General features: G+C 39.4%; 1 pseudogene; it reads left to right on the top strand.

Annotated features, from left to right (window-relative positions):
* The first annotated feature begins 8,210 nt into the window (after window positions 1–8,210).
* On the top strand, window positions 8,211–8,304 carry LOC147475552 (small nucleolar RNA R71; annotated as a pseudogene).
* The last annotated feature ends 4,819 nt before the right edge of the window (window positions 8,305–13,123 follow it).

Below are 13,123 nucleotides of genomic sequence, written 5' to 3'. Positions count from 1 at the left end.
TCCCTAGTGGGCGAAGTTATAGCCTCGTGAGAGTTTTCCAATGAAGGTACTCACAAACTTCATCTATACTACAACGACTAAGAAATAAAGCTATTGTTTCCTTATTCATGCTCTAAATTAACTATACCTCTCACTAGCAATGCATATAGAGTAATCAAGTCGAAACCTAAGCTAATATATGCATAATAATCAATCATCTACAATAAACATATATACAATGAGTAATACTATGAGATGCCTAGCAGGTTCGTTTCTGAACTCGGGATAGCGTCCTTAAGTAGGTTCTCACAATAATAGTCAAGATACAACACTCTGATTTTCCCACTCAAGTTCCGCCACTCCGATTAATGCGGTGGGCACACTTTTTACCTTACAATCTCAATAACAACAAGGAAGCCGGAGTCGATCAAACACATCCGCCACTTACTATCACACTAACCTATTCCTAATTGAGCTAGAGGTCTTTATTAGGTGTTGCGGGGATTAGGAGATGGTTTAAGAAGGAAGGAAATTGATTTTCAAAAAGGACAAGTCTGAGATAATAGAGTCTTTAGATTATGTAACTAGAGAAAACCTTGTTATTTACTTTTGCTTCTACACTTTGTTTCCATCCTTAGCCTTTTTCTTTTTTTTTCCTTTTTCTTTTCTTTGGCTTTTGACTCCCTTTTATTCTATTTTTGGAATTTTTATTTTATTTCTATTTTTATTTTTCTTTTCTTTGGATGGAAACTTCTTTTCTTTATTTTCTGAAGCCATTAACTAACTTTTGTTTACACAAGTTTTTCTCTTTTTCTTTCTTCCTCATTCTATTTTCAGACTTATCTAAATTGGGTAGGTTGAATTTTTTATTTTGTTTTGTTTTGTAACAGGGTAAAGGACTTGTGGTTTATGGAAGGCTAAAGAAAGGCTCAGAGGGGCGAGTAGCGGAAAATAATTTATAGGGTTGAATTTCTGGCTATATCGATCCAAAGAGGGCCTAAATTCTCGCTTAGGATATGGTTTAGTGATCAAGCAAGTGGACGTGTGATTTCTCTATCCGGATTTTACTTCTCCCTTGTGTCATTTCTCAAATGTTTCGCTCATATAAAGCTTTAGGCTATATTCTCACAGGATTTGTAGAATAAGTACTCTAGCCTAGATTTCGAAACTTACTTGCTAACAATCATAGATACTCATGTAATATATTTATAGATAGATGCAAAGATTATTACCTACATATTAACCTAAGTTTCTAACAATTATTCTAATGCAAAAGCTACGTGAGACTTCTAGATTGTTAAGAGCATAGAGAAAGAAAACAATACCACTATTCCTAAGTGTATAGCATAACTTATTTATTTATATTTTTGAATTTTTGAAATTTTAACTAGAAAACAAATGCATATTATACATATCTATATCCTAACAGATGCCTTAATTACACGTGTTTCTATGCCCCCCCAAACAAGAAGCATGCTTTGTCCTCAAAGCATTTAAATAAAGAGTGTAGGAAAAATACCATTGAAACGCGTGAAATTCAGGGATATCTGCAAAACAAGGTTAGAACGTACTAATATAGGTAATAAAAACTGACGCAACTCTATACGAGTTCTACCCATTATGGGGTTAACAAGAATGAAATTGCTTGGGACATAAGCAGACACTAACTAGAATGAAACTTACCTTATCTCCATCATTACTCATTATCTTCCTCATTCTCTTCTTCCATAAGGAAGTGAGGTTCCTTCGCGTCCTGCCATGCCATGATAATTTGCCAGGCTTCCCGCCATTTATTATCTATTATTGCTAACCTATTAAGAGCCACTTGGTCTGACGGGGTGTAGGGTGCAACCTGATGAGGTTGTATCCTCCACCCTTTCCAAGTCATTGCACGAAAAGATCGAATAATACTATTGGTGGGTCGCATATTAATGTCGAATCGTAATCCAATCTGTGAAACGGTACAAAAAAAAGCAGAAAGAAACATAGCATAATACAGGAATTAGAACAGGCATAAGAAGGTACTTATGCCTCATGCTATGGGATCGAGCTAAACTAGACATCAAGGTGCGGGGAAGGTCATGACACATACGTCCCGTGGCTAAAGCAAGGAAGACGCTGCAAGTGGCATCATTCACAGAAGAAAAACGCCATTCCCCTAAAATATTTAGCATGATCCAAAACATAACGGTTCCTATGTTCATGGACAGGCTACCAAAGGCGACGTTATATTCCCCTTGGTCCTCTATACGGAAAATGCCTACGCCATACAACTCATGCAAAAACTCGTAAGTGTAGACATACATATTATCTACCCAATAGCACCATGGGTCTTGTATTTCAGTGGGCATAGCAAGTCCAAGAACAAATGCTAGCAAGAACCTGGTAATTTCCATTGGTTCATTATCAATGTTGATGGAGAACACTTGTTCTCCAGGGTGTTATCCATCTGGCCTTTCAAAGAAAATGCAGTTATCGTAAAAATAAGATGCTAGTGTTGGAGAATAAAGTGCATCAGGTCTTACCATAAGCGACTCCCAGCCAACGTAAGTGATCGCCTCGCGAAACCAAACACCATAAGTAGTGCTTTGGAACAAATCTTCAAAAGACTGTTCCGGTATAAATGTTGGAGATGTCATCTCAAAATTACGCTCTGGAATAGCTGCGAATGATCCGAAACTACCCGCAGAAAAACCGGAATTTTTCGGTCCAGGGGAAGTCGGTTGCCGAGTCGCTTCCGGTTTTAGAAATCCAGTGTTTGAGCGACGGTCGCGCTCAGCTTGAAGCGAAAAGCGCCTGACAAAAATTCAGAAAAAAGTTGCAGAGCGCGAGTGCGCTCCTGTAGGGCACGAAAAGTCTTCGGAGTTCTTTGAAACTTCGGAAAATGAGCCGAAACGAGGGAATCGCGGGAGTGAAAGGTGAGTGATGGAGGTTAGGTGTAGTGTGAGTTGTGAGTGTAGAATGTATGAAGTTTATATAGGTTTATAAGTTGCTAAAACGGATCGGGAAGTTGCCAAAACGTATTTACGGCAGTTTCCGGAAATCCTAAAATTTCCAAACCCGAAAACGAAAACAAATCATTTTCTTGATTCTAAATCAAACCTAGTATCTTTTAGGTTGAATTTATGATAGAATCTACCTATTTAATCGATATTTCATCCTACCATGATACTTATTCATAGATATGCCTAAACGCGGCCATATTTTCACCTTGACTCATAATAAATTCTAAGACGAGGGTCATATAAAAATCATGCTGGAATAGATAAAACCACCCCCCAAACAATTTGGGAAGGTGGGATCAATATTAAACAATCACCATAATGAAAATAACCGCATTATATTAAAAATTTCATTCGAAGTACATTTCACTACAAAATTCAAATTACGGAAATAAAACTTACATTAAAATAAATAACAGTAATGAAACTACAAATAAACATGGAATATCAAACGATGCTATCCCTAACAACTCCGGTACTGGTAGCGGAGGGTACACGGTCCGGAGATTGCTCCTGGGCTCCTGTTGGGCCAGCACCATTCGTCTTTCGGCGACGACGCTCGTGCCTCGATGGTGTGTCCTCAGAAGAAGAGTCCCCGTGAGGTGGGAATCGAGTAAGCATCTCTTCCCGGAACTGGCACTGAGCTTCTTGCTCGGCCCTCATCTGTTCCCACCTCACATCCTCTCTCTCGTGGTAATGGATCTCGGTTATGATGCATCGTTGCCGCCGAGTCCGGAGGTCTTCGCAGATAGTGTTGAGCTTAACGCGTGCCACGATGAATGACAGCCATGCATTCTGCGATCCGACCAAAGACCTTCCAAGGCATCCGCGTCAAAACAAGTCAAGTCCTCCGCGATCCTCCGAGGCATTCTCGTTTCCCCAACCTCCTCAGCATTCTCATTTCCACCGTCCTCCTCGTCTTCTTCTCTATCCTCAACCAACCTCCAAACCCGTTGGACACACTCCTTATTGATGCGAGGGTTTCGTGGGGGTGATGTACGCCCCATCGACGCTTTGAAGCCGCTCTCAACTTTAGCATGATCTTGGTTATCAACACAGGGAGAGGTGCAACAGACTTCCCTACTCCCCTAATCATGCTAAGCAAGAACTCCAAGATACAGAACTCGTACTTCTGCTCCTGGAGTATCCATAAGATGTGGAGGCAGTTCAGGCCGATGTGGCTGACCTTCTCCTTCCCCTCCCGGGATCGCCCGACAAATCCATCGAAATGCGGCCACCGGTTGGTCCTAAGGGATGCCTGGCGAACACAATGCGATCTCGCATTGTAGTTCCCTTCTGTAACCGTCACGTTCATCAATGGCTCTACCCCATTATATTGGGACTCCTGCAACGTGACATCTAGATGGATTCTAGGCGGAATGCCTAGAATCTCAGCCAACAACCCCATCGTCACTTCCTTCCTCCTCTTCGCCACCACAACAAAAATCCTAGTCCCTTCCAACTCCCTCGTATTGTAGAACCGTCGGACTAAGTCCTCGTGGTAATAGGCTTCAGTCGAGTACCACAAGCTATTCCAGTCTCGACTGATCATTTCGTCACCGTAAAATGGCGCAAAGTGGTCGCCAGTAAAAGCTTGCTCCGGCAAAATTCGACGTTGTTGAGCCATTTTAGTGTTTGGAATGTAATGGGGGTTTAAATGGGATGTGGTGGTGGAATTTGTATCGACCGACTGAAGCAAACAGTGGTGGTGGCACGACAGCACCAAAATTTTTATTTTGTTTTGATTTTCCGGTGGTTTTTCTTGATGTAAATCGGTGGAGGTTGTGGGGCGGTGCGGTTGGAGTCGATTTGGGTTGGGTCTTGATTGTGGGCTTGGGTAAATTTAGTTTCCTTTTTAATTTTATTTTGTTTTAGGTTTTTAGAGCTTTGGTGGCATTAATGGCGGTTTTGAGAAGATGATCGCGACTGTTGGGCTAAGGTAAAGGCCCGGGTTGGGCGCGGGGTTGGGCCCAAGCCCAATTCGAAATTTGTGAATTTTTCGATTTTTTCGCGAAACTTCAAATCAAAATTGCCGCTTCGTTACCGGTCCGATTTTTGCGAATGAGATATGGAAATGATCAGGAGAGAATTTCCAATCCAATGATCGATAAAACACTCTATTCCGACCGTTGATGACATATAAGATAGTGGAAAATGCCTCGAAGTGCGTGTATAACGTACGTTATGCGAACAATTGAACTCTAAATTCATGGAATATGTCAACCCGAATCGTAATACAATTAAACGGCCTAAGCAACTGTAATGGTACATAAACATTCTAGGACGGAAACACGAACACCCCACCCCCAAACAATTTTTTTACAACGAAGCTTAGAAAATTTGTTTTTAGCAGTGGGCCTTTTAAAGTCAGATTCCCGAGACTTCCTATATTACTATGTTTATTCTTTAATATATTTTTTACTTTTATAAAGAAAAACAATGAGCAAGAAAGACATAATTCACCCCATAGAGAAACATAACTCAAAAATCCGAGAAAAACATGCAAGAGTGGAAAATGTGAATTATGTTTAAACGTGGACTTAGGATCCGGTACTTACAGCCACACACTCTGTAGGGAGGGCCCGGTTACCTTAATGGTGCACTCACCAATATATAGAAATGAAAGAAAATGCACCAAACACAAAAGTTGAGTCGTTTATAGTCAGATACTCGAGACTTTATCTAAACATATGTATGAACATGCAGTTTATCATATATCGACAACGGAAATAATTGTGGATCATTCCATAAATAAATATCACAGAAAATATATCCAAACACAATCACGCACCAAGATTTCCTATAACGCAACCTAGTGAAATGAAAGCGAAGTCGGATAACCCTAGTACATAACGTAGCATGCACCTTCTTTTTCATTTTTGAATGAGAGGGTGTCCTAGTGAATAAGTGTGGAAGAGTGAATGGTTGTGGAGAATATGGTGGATATGGGTAAGTTGTAGAAGGAAAGCATGTAAACAATGAGGATGTGGGTTTAACACAAAACTCATTCATGGTGTAGTTAGGGACTGTCTAAAGTCTGAAAATGAAGGTGTCAAATGCTTTTGTCTTCTGAAGTATTTCTTTACTAGGTGAATTTAAAAAATTATGAAGCATAGAAGAAACAACAGGATCGAGTGCAAACTCGGGATTCCTTTGAAAGGGTGGAAGGAGGGGAGTCGAGGTGGATGTTGTGCAAAGTAGTTCTTGATAGGGTGAATCATCACCTGCTCTAAGAAACTCATCGAATTGCTCATCTAGATTTGTCATATCCCCATTACTATGTTGGAGTCTGAACTTCCAAAGGAAACAAATTTGGGCATATGATTATCAAGGAACGTGTTGTTGAAATAATCTCGAGCAAAGTTCTCGATCATGCTAACCTCTCCATCCATAGACGAATCGGGTAACTGTGTCTTTGTTTTAAAAACATTGACTTCAACAGCAAGATGGCCAAAAGACATGGACATTGAACCATCGCGGCAATTAATGAGCGCATTGGAAGTTGCCAGGAAAGGACGTCCTAAGATGATCGGGACAGAGTCGTTAACGACTTCTGTATTGAGGATGACAAAATTGGCCGGATAGTAGAAATCCTGAATTTTTACCAGAACATTTTCGACGACACCCTTAGGATACTTAATAGACCGATCATGTAATTGCAACGTCATTTTAGTGGGTTGCATCTCGTCTAGACCTATTTGTCTATACAAATAAAACGGGAGTAAGTTAACACTAGCCCCCAAGTCTAATAACGTGGTCATCGTATAGGAATCTCCTAAGGTGCATTGGGGGGATCCTTGGTCCTTTAACAATTCCATTATGTTCAGATAGAGTTGGGAATTGTTCTATTAAAAGGCATCTTTTGGTATATTGGTCTTACGCCTAGTAGTACACAATTCCTTAAAAACTTAGCATGGTGTGTTAGCTTTTTATAGCTTCGGAAGGGGGAAGGTTTATAGTTAGATTCTTGAAAACATCCCTAATCTCCTCATAATTTGTATCCCTAGTTAACACAGCCTAATTTTTGTGGAAATGGCGGTTTTTCGTTTATATTTAGCAATGGTATCACCGATGTTTAACCGTGGCTTTCTTTTTTAGGTTGTGTTGTAACCGGTACCTCTACGCTGGTAGGCTCTTCAGTTTCTATTTCGGTATCTAGTAAAATAGCAGGTGTAGAGGCGACTGGTGGGGTAACTATAGGCATAGTTACTTTGTTATCAACCACTCTGCCAGAAAGGAGAGTGGTGATGGCCTTTAGCTCACCTACATTTTCATATTCATTACTAGTATTATCGGTTACCTCAAAGGCTATATTTGTTGTTTTAGGATTAGGTATTTCGTGACCTAGAAACACACCTTTGGATTGGGCTTTATCTTGAGCCAACTGTTGGGTTAAATTATTAACGGATTGTAGAATTTGTTGGTTAGATTGAGCCATGGTTTGGAAAAGTTTTTGGCTCACTTGTATGAAGGTGTCAAGACGATCCGGTTGTGTGGGTGTAGTAGTCACGGGTGGTGTGACTGGAACTATTTCACGTGAATTATTTATGGGTGGATTTTGATAGTTATTATTTACCGGTACGATACCTCTATTAGCATTATAATTATTATAACTACCTTGACTTTTTGCTTGACCTTGTCGAGGTTGCACTTGGTTGTTATAATTATTAAAATTACCCTGACCCTGTCCTTGTCGTGGTGGAGCTTGGTTAAAACTTTGTGTTGGCCTAACATATTGATTATTGTACCCTGGAGGTGTGACGTGTTGGTTATTTCTCCAACCAAAGTTGGGATTTTGTCTCCAAGGGGCGTTAGGTTCACTATTAATAGAACAAGCATGTTCATAGGCTATAGGACAGTGGGAGTCGGGATGCTCAGGGCTCCAACAGAAACTACATGGATTTGAATTTACATTCATGACGGGGATAGGCTTTTGTTGAACAAAAATGGCCTCTACCTTTTTAGTGAGTGATTCGATTAGAGTTTTAAGCTCGGGATCGTGTTTAATTTCAAACATACCGGCGGCCTTAACTGTATTTGATGAACTAGCGGAGTGGTGGATATCATCACTACCCCTAGTTGTTATTTCGCTTAGTTTGATCCTCTAAAAATTTATAAGCCTCCGAGGCTCTTTTGCTTAAGAAACTACCCCCATTCATTATGTCTAGGACTTCTTTATGGTGGTGTAGAAGTCCTTTGAAAAAGGCACGAACTAACGTGTCTTTCGCTAAGTTATGATGTGGACACTCTATAAGGAGATCGGTGAAACGATTCCAAGCCTCTGAAAATGTTTCATGAGGATTTTGTCGAAAGAAATGAATCTTGGAAAGCATCTCATCCGTCTTTTAGGGTGGGTAAAAATGTTCCATAAACAATTGAATAAGTTTAGCCCACGAGTCCACAGAATTAGGCATTTGGGCAATTAACCAAGACGCCGCCTTATCGGCTAAGGTGAAAGGGAATACCCTGAGTTTAATTTGTTCCGCACCAACCGTAGGATGGTGGAATGTTGTTAGGACTTGTTCAATCCTACGCGTAGCCGATAAGGTTTTTCATGGTCTAATCCATGAAAAACGGGTAACAAATTAAAAATATTTGGGGGGATTTGGAAATCCCCCACTGGGTCTGCTAGAACGATGCAAGATTTGGGGCTATCACTCAAGGCTTTGTAGAAGTCAGAGAGAGGAGTCTCTTCTTCGCCGGGCATTGTGTCGTGATGTGTGTGTGAAATAGTAGCTAGAGGTGTAGTGGGTGGTATACTAGATAGACTTGTTTGTTGATGTTGTTGTGTAATTACATTCGTGTTTTGTTCGCCGCACCTTAATCTCATACAAGGCTAAAACCAAATTTAGCTAAACACATCAACACTCCAAACAATTCGATATACTAGTATAAACCTCTAACAGGAGATGCGAGGTGCGGAAGAAAGGAATACCTGATTGCGTCCTTGCTTCGCTTATGAATAGTGTCTTGTTTATGCATGTTTAGTGTGTATAACAAGTTAGGACACTGAAAATTTTGAAAAATCAAAGTTTGAGTCAAAACTGTAGAATTTCGGAAAAATTAACAAAGCGGCTGGTGCTCTCATAGAAGCGCAGATCGCTCGTGTAATTTTCAAATTACAGTCTTTTTAGGGTCGCTCGAAGTTCCGTGCTATAGGTGCGCGGTGTGCTCCTTATAAGCGCGTCGGTCGCTCGTATTATTTTTTTCGAACTTTTCAACGCCAATCGAAAACCACAATATGAATCAAACAAGGGTGGGTGGGTTTAATGGGACTTTAAGAAAAGTACTTACACTATGAAAACAATGCGAAAGTGAAACTAAGATGGCAGCGGCGCCATTTGATAAATGATAAAATTGAATAGTTTCACCTACGAAATAAAGCGATGAAACTCTAAACGTAAGTAAAACTAAACGATATTTTAAGTGCCTATATTTTATCAGAGAATTCTACTCTCAATCCTAGGAGATATAGTGGAGTAGAGTGATTCGTTCCACTCCTAGTCCTCTAGTATGGAATGTTTTCTAAGTATAAGTATTCTACTCTAAGTCTAATGAGAGATTTACGAAGTGGCTACTAGACTACAATGCAACTACCCACAAGATGAACTAGTCAACTATTAGAACAACTAAGAGAATGCTACGTTGATTCTATGATAAGGAATTAGAGGGGGATTGATTCCACCTTAACTCGACTTAATCTTATTAACGATGAATCGTCGTAATCCGAATTGAACTGCTTCGTAGAACAATTGGTTCTTCCTAATCCCTAATTACACATGGCATTCCTACCAATTCATAACTAGCATGTGAACGATTAAACCCATTCTCATGGTGAACTAATCGTTTCTAGAGTGGAAAGGAAATTATGACGACTCTACGATAGTCGGAATCAAGCTTTCATCAAGGCTTCTCAACCCCCTCTAATAGAGGTTTAGCCGAGAATCATTACTAATCATTTCGATTAAATTTAAACTAAACATGATATAAAGAATTGAAATTTACTAATCTAAATTAAACAATAATTAAAATCTAATTAATAACTAAGAATTGAATAACAAGTAATAAATGAATCAGATCTAACACAAATGTAAATGACAAGAATCGAAATTAACAACAAGCTATTTTATTAATCAAACTAATTAAGAGTAATGATTCTAAGAGTTTAATCTAAAACAAGAATTAGATTTGAAATTAAACTTAATTAAAACAATTAAATCTAGATCTAGAAGCTATTCTAATGGCTAATTTCTATTCTAAGCTCCTTTATTTTCTAACCTAAAAATCTACCATTAACAAGGAGTTAATCTTTGGTTTTTATACTTTCAGATCCAAAAATCGTGCATGGGCTTGGAGCCATGTTTTGGGCCAGAGAATCAGGCCTAAAACCCAATTCTTTCAGTCCAAAAAGGCCTCTTCAGCTGCAGTTGGTTTCAACAGACTTTTCGTCCACTTTTGCTCCTCTGATTGGATCAAGGCTTAAACCATTGGAAAGCTCTTTCCGAGCTGATCGTTTTGACATAAGGTAGGCCCCATTCCGAGGTCTGAGTCCAAAGATATGGCCTTCTAAAGTTCTGCTGATTTTGTGTGTTGTTTCTGCCCGCGTCGACTTTTCAGCTTTTGACCGGGCTTTAGAAAACCTTTGTCTTCTTGAATCTTGGCCTTTAATCACGGAACTCCTTAGTAACCGACCTTTGCTCCTTTATCTCGCTAAAGTGGCACATTTCTGCACATAATGGACTTTGAAGCCTGAAATGCATAAAAACACGTAATCAGTGTTAAATCTTAATTATTACTCACATAATTGATCTAATAGTATGACTGTTACAGGTTAAAACTACAGTTTTGGGCTCTTATCAGACATTTATTTAGACTAGTTCAACGAATTGCATGAAATTTTACATCCATCAGTATTATACAGTATCCGTGTTATGATGTAAGGCATCCTGATTCTATCGTATACCTATCTGTGGAAAATCAAGTCGTCGTTATCACGACAACACTGGATTAACCACTTATGCTGTCAGATGATTCCAACGAGCTTGGCACTGATAATGTCTCGGTATCTACCGGCGACGATCATGTAGCTGACGATGCTCCAGAATTCCTGATGACCAAACTCTCTATCGCAGCGGAACAAGTCCCAATCCTAGCCTTCGTTGTTTGGGAAGAACTAACGATTTACTAGGTCTCGAAGAAATTTATTCAGGACTATGTGAACACCACTCCCGGGGGTGAAGTCTCGCTCACATAGCAATGACCCAATGGTATTAGTGGTCGTACATGCCAAAGGATGTTAAGCGTTTGTCCGAGAAGTGTATGCCTTGTCAAAAACATGATATGTGATATGGGTCAAACTTCCCGTGATGAAGTGTCATCCAATCCATAAACCTTGGTCATTTGCAAAATGGGGCCTTGGCATTGTTGGTTTATTTCCGACAGCCCCGACAGTGTTCGTTTCTTGCTCGTTTTAACAAATTATTTTACTAAGGGAGTAGACAAAATAGAGAAGTTGAACGAAAAACTATACAAAAATTTGTTCGTCTGTTTCTAGTTCAATAGTTTCTTTTCCGTTATTATCTTTGCACTTTTCAAGATTTGGTGTTCAATAAAGTCTTTCTTTCACTTCAGTTCTAATGATATCATTTTGTTTCCATCACAACATTATTATCGCTACGACAAAATCTGACGAAGTTACCACGTTTAGCTTCGTCAATCTAAGTTTGAACGCTTTTACGCTCGCTTAGTTTGTTACTATTGCTACAACAAAATCATATGAAGTTACCGCATTTAGCTTTGTCAATCTAAGTTTGAACGCTTTTACGCTCGCTTAGTTCGTTACTATCGCTACGACAAAATCGGCCCGACGGTTATCTTGCGTTTAACCGTCGATCTAAGTTTGAACGCTTTTATGCTCGCTTAGTTCGTTATTATCGTTACGAAAAAATCTGACAAAGTTACCACGGTAGCTTCATCAGTCTAAGTTTGAACGCTTTTACGCTCGCTTAGTTCGTTACTATCTCTACAACAAAATTTGACGAAGTTACCACGTTTAGCTTCGTCAGTCTAAGTTTGAACGCTTTTACGCTTGCTTAGTTCATTATTATCGCTACGACAAAACCTGACGAAGTTACCACGTTTAGCTTCGTCAGTCTAAGTTTGAACGCTTTTACTTTCGCTTAGTTCGTTACTATCGCTACGACAAAATCTGACGAAGTTACCAGGTGTAGCTTCGTCAGTCTAAGTTTGAACGCTTTTACACTGGCTTAGTTCGTTACTATCGCTACGACAAAATCTGACGAAGATTACTACGTGTAGCTTCGTCAGTCTAAGTTTGAATGCTTTTTACACTCGCTTCGTCCGTTACTATCACTACGACAAAATCTGACGAAGTTACCACGTTTAGCTTCATTAGTCTAAGTTTGAACGATTTTACACTCGCTTAGTTTGTTACTATCGCTACGACAAAATCTGACGAAGTTACCAGGTGTTGCTTCGTCAGTCTTAGTTTGAACGCTTTTTACGCTCGCTTAGTCTGTTACTATCACTACGACAATATCCGACTAAGTCACCGCGTTTCATTTTGTAAGTCGAAGTTTGAACGTTTTTACACTCGCTTAGTCTAATTTTGCCGAGTTAAGTTAGCATTGGGGGCATTTTTCTCTACATGGGGGCGTCTCGTTCTATTTCATTTCAACTACATAAATCAACAACATTGTCAGTTTTCCGCAGGTATGTTATCTGACATCACAACAATATTCAATTGCCAACACATACTTTATATTTTATTTTCATCACAAGAATTTTTAGCTCTATGGTATTACGTTCACACAATCACATAATCATTTGTTTGGAAAAATCTAATGGTTCCTTATCAGTTTTTTTCTTATATAACGCGTACAATTCTTTCCTTTTCAAGCGAAACTATATGCCAGTTTAATTATTTTTTCTAAGGCATTGTACCGATCTTTCTAGCTACCAGAAATTTTCCAAGCGAAAATTTTCGTCAGCTTCATTATTTTTTCTAAGGCATTGTGCCGATCTTTCTACGAGAAATTTTCCGAGCGAAAATTTTCTTCAGCTGCATTATTTTTTCTAAGGCATTGTGCCGATATTTCTACGACAAATTTTCCGAGCGAAAA

The sequence above is a fragment of the Coptis chinensis genome, chromosome 9 (assembly GCF_015680905.1).
Source record: "Coptis chinensis isolate HL-2020 chromosome 9, ASM1568090v1, whole genome shotgun sequence".
NCBI lineage: Eukaryota > Viridiplantae > Streptophyta > Magnoliopsida > Ranunculales > Ranunculaceae > Coptis > Coptis chinensis.
This window is presented reverse-complemented; position numbering and strand designations above follow the sequence as displayed.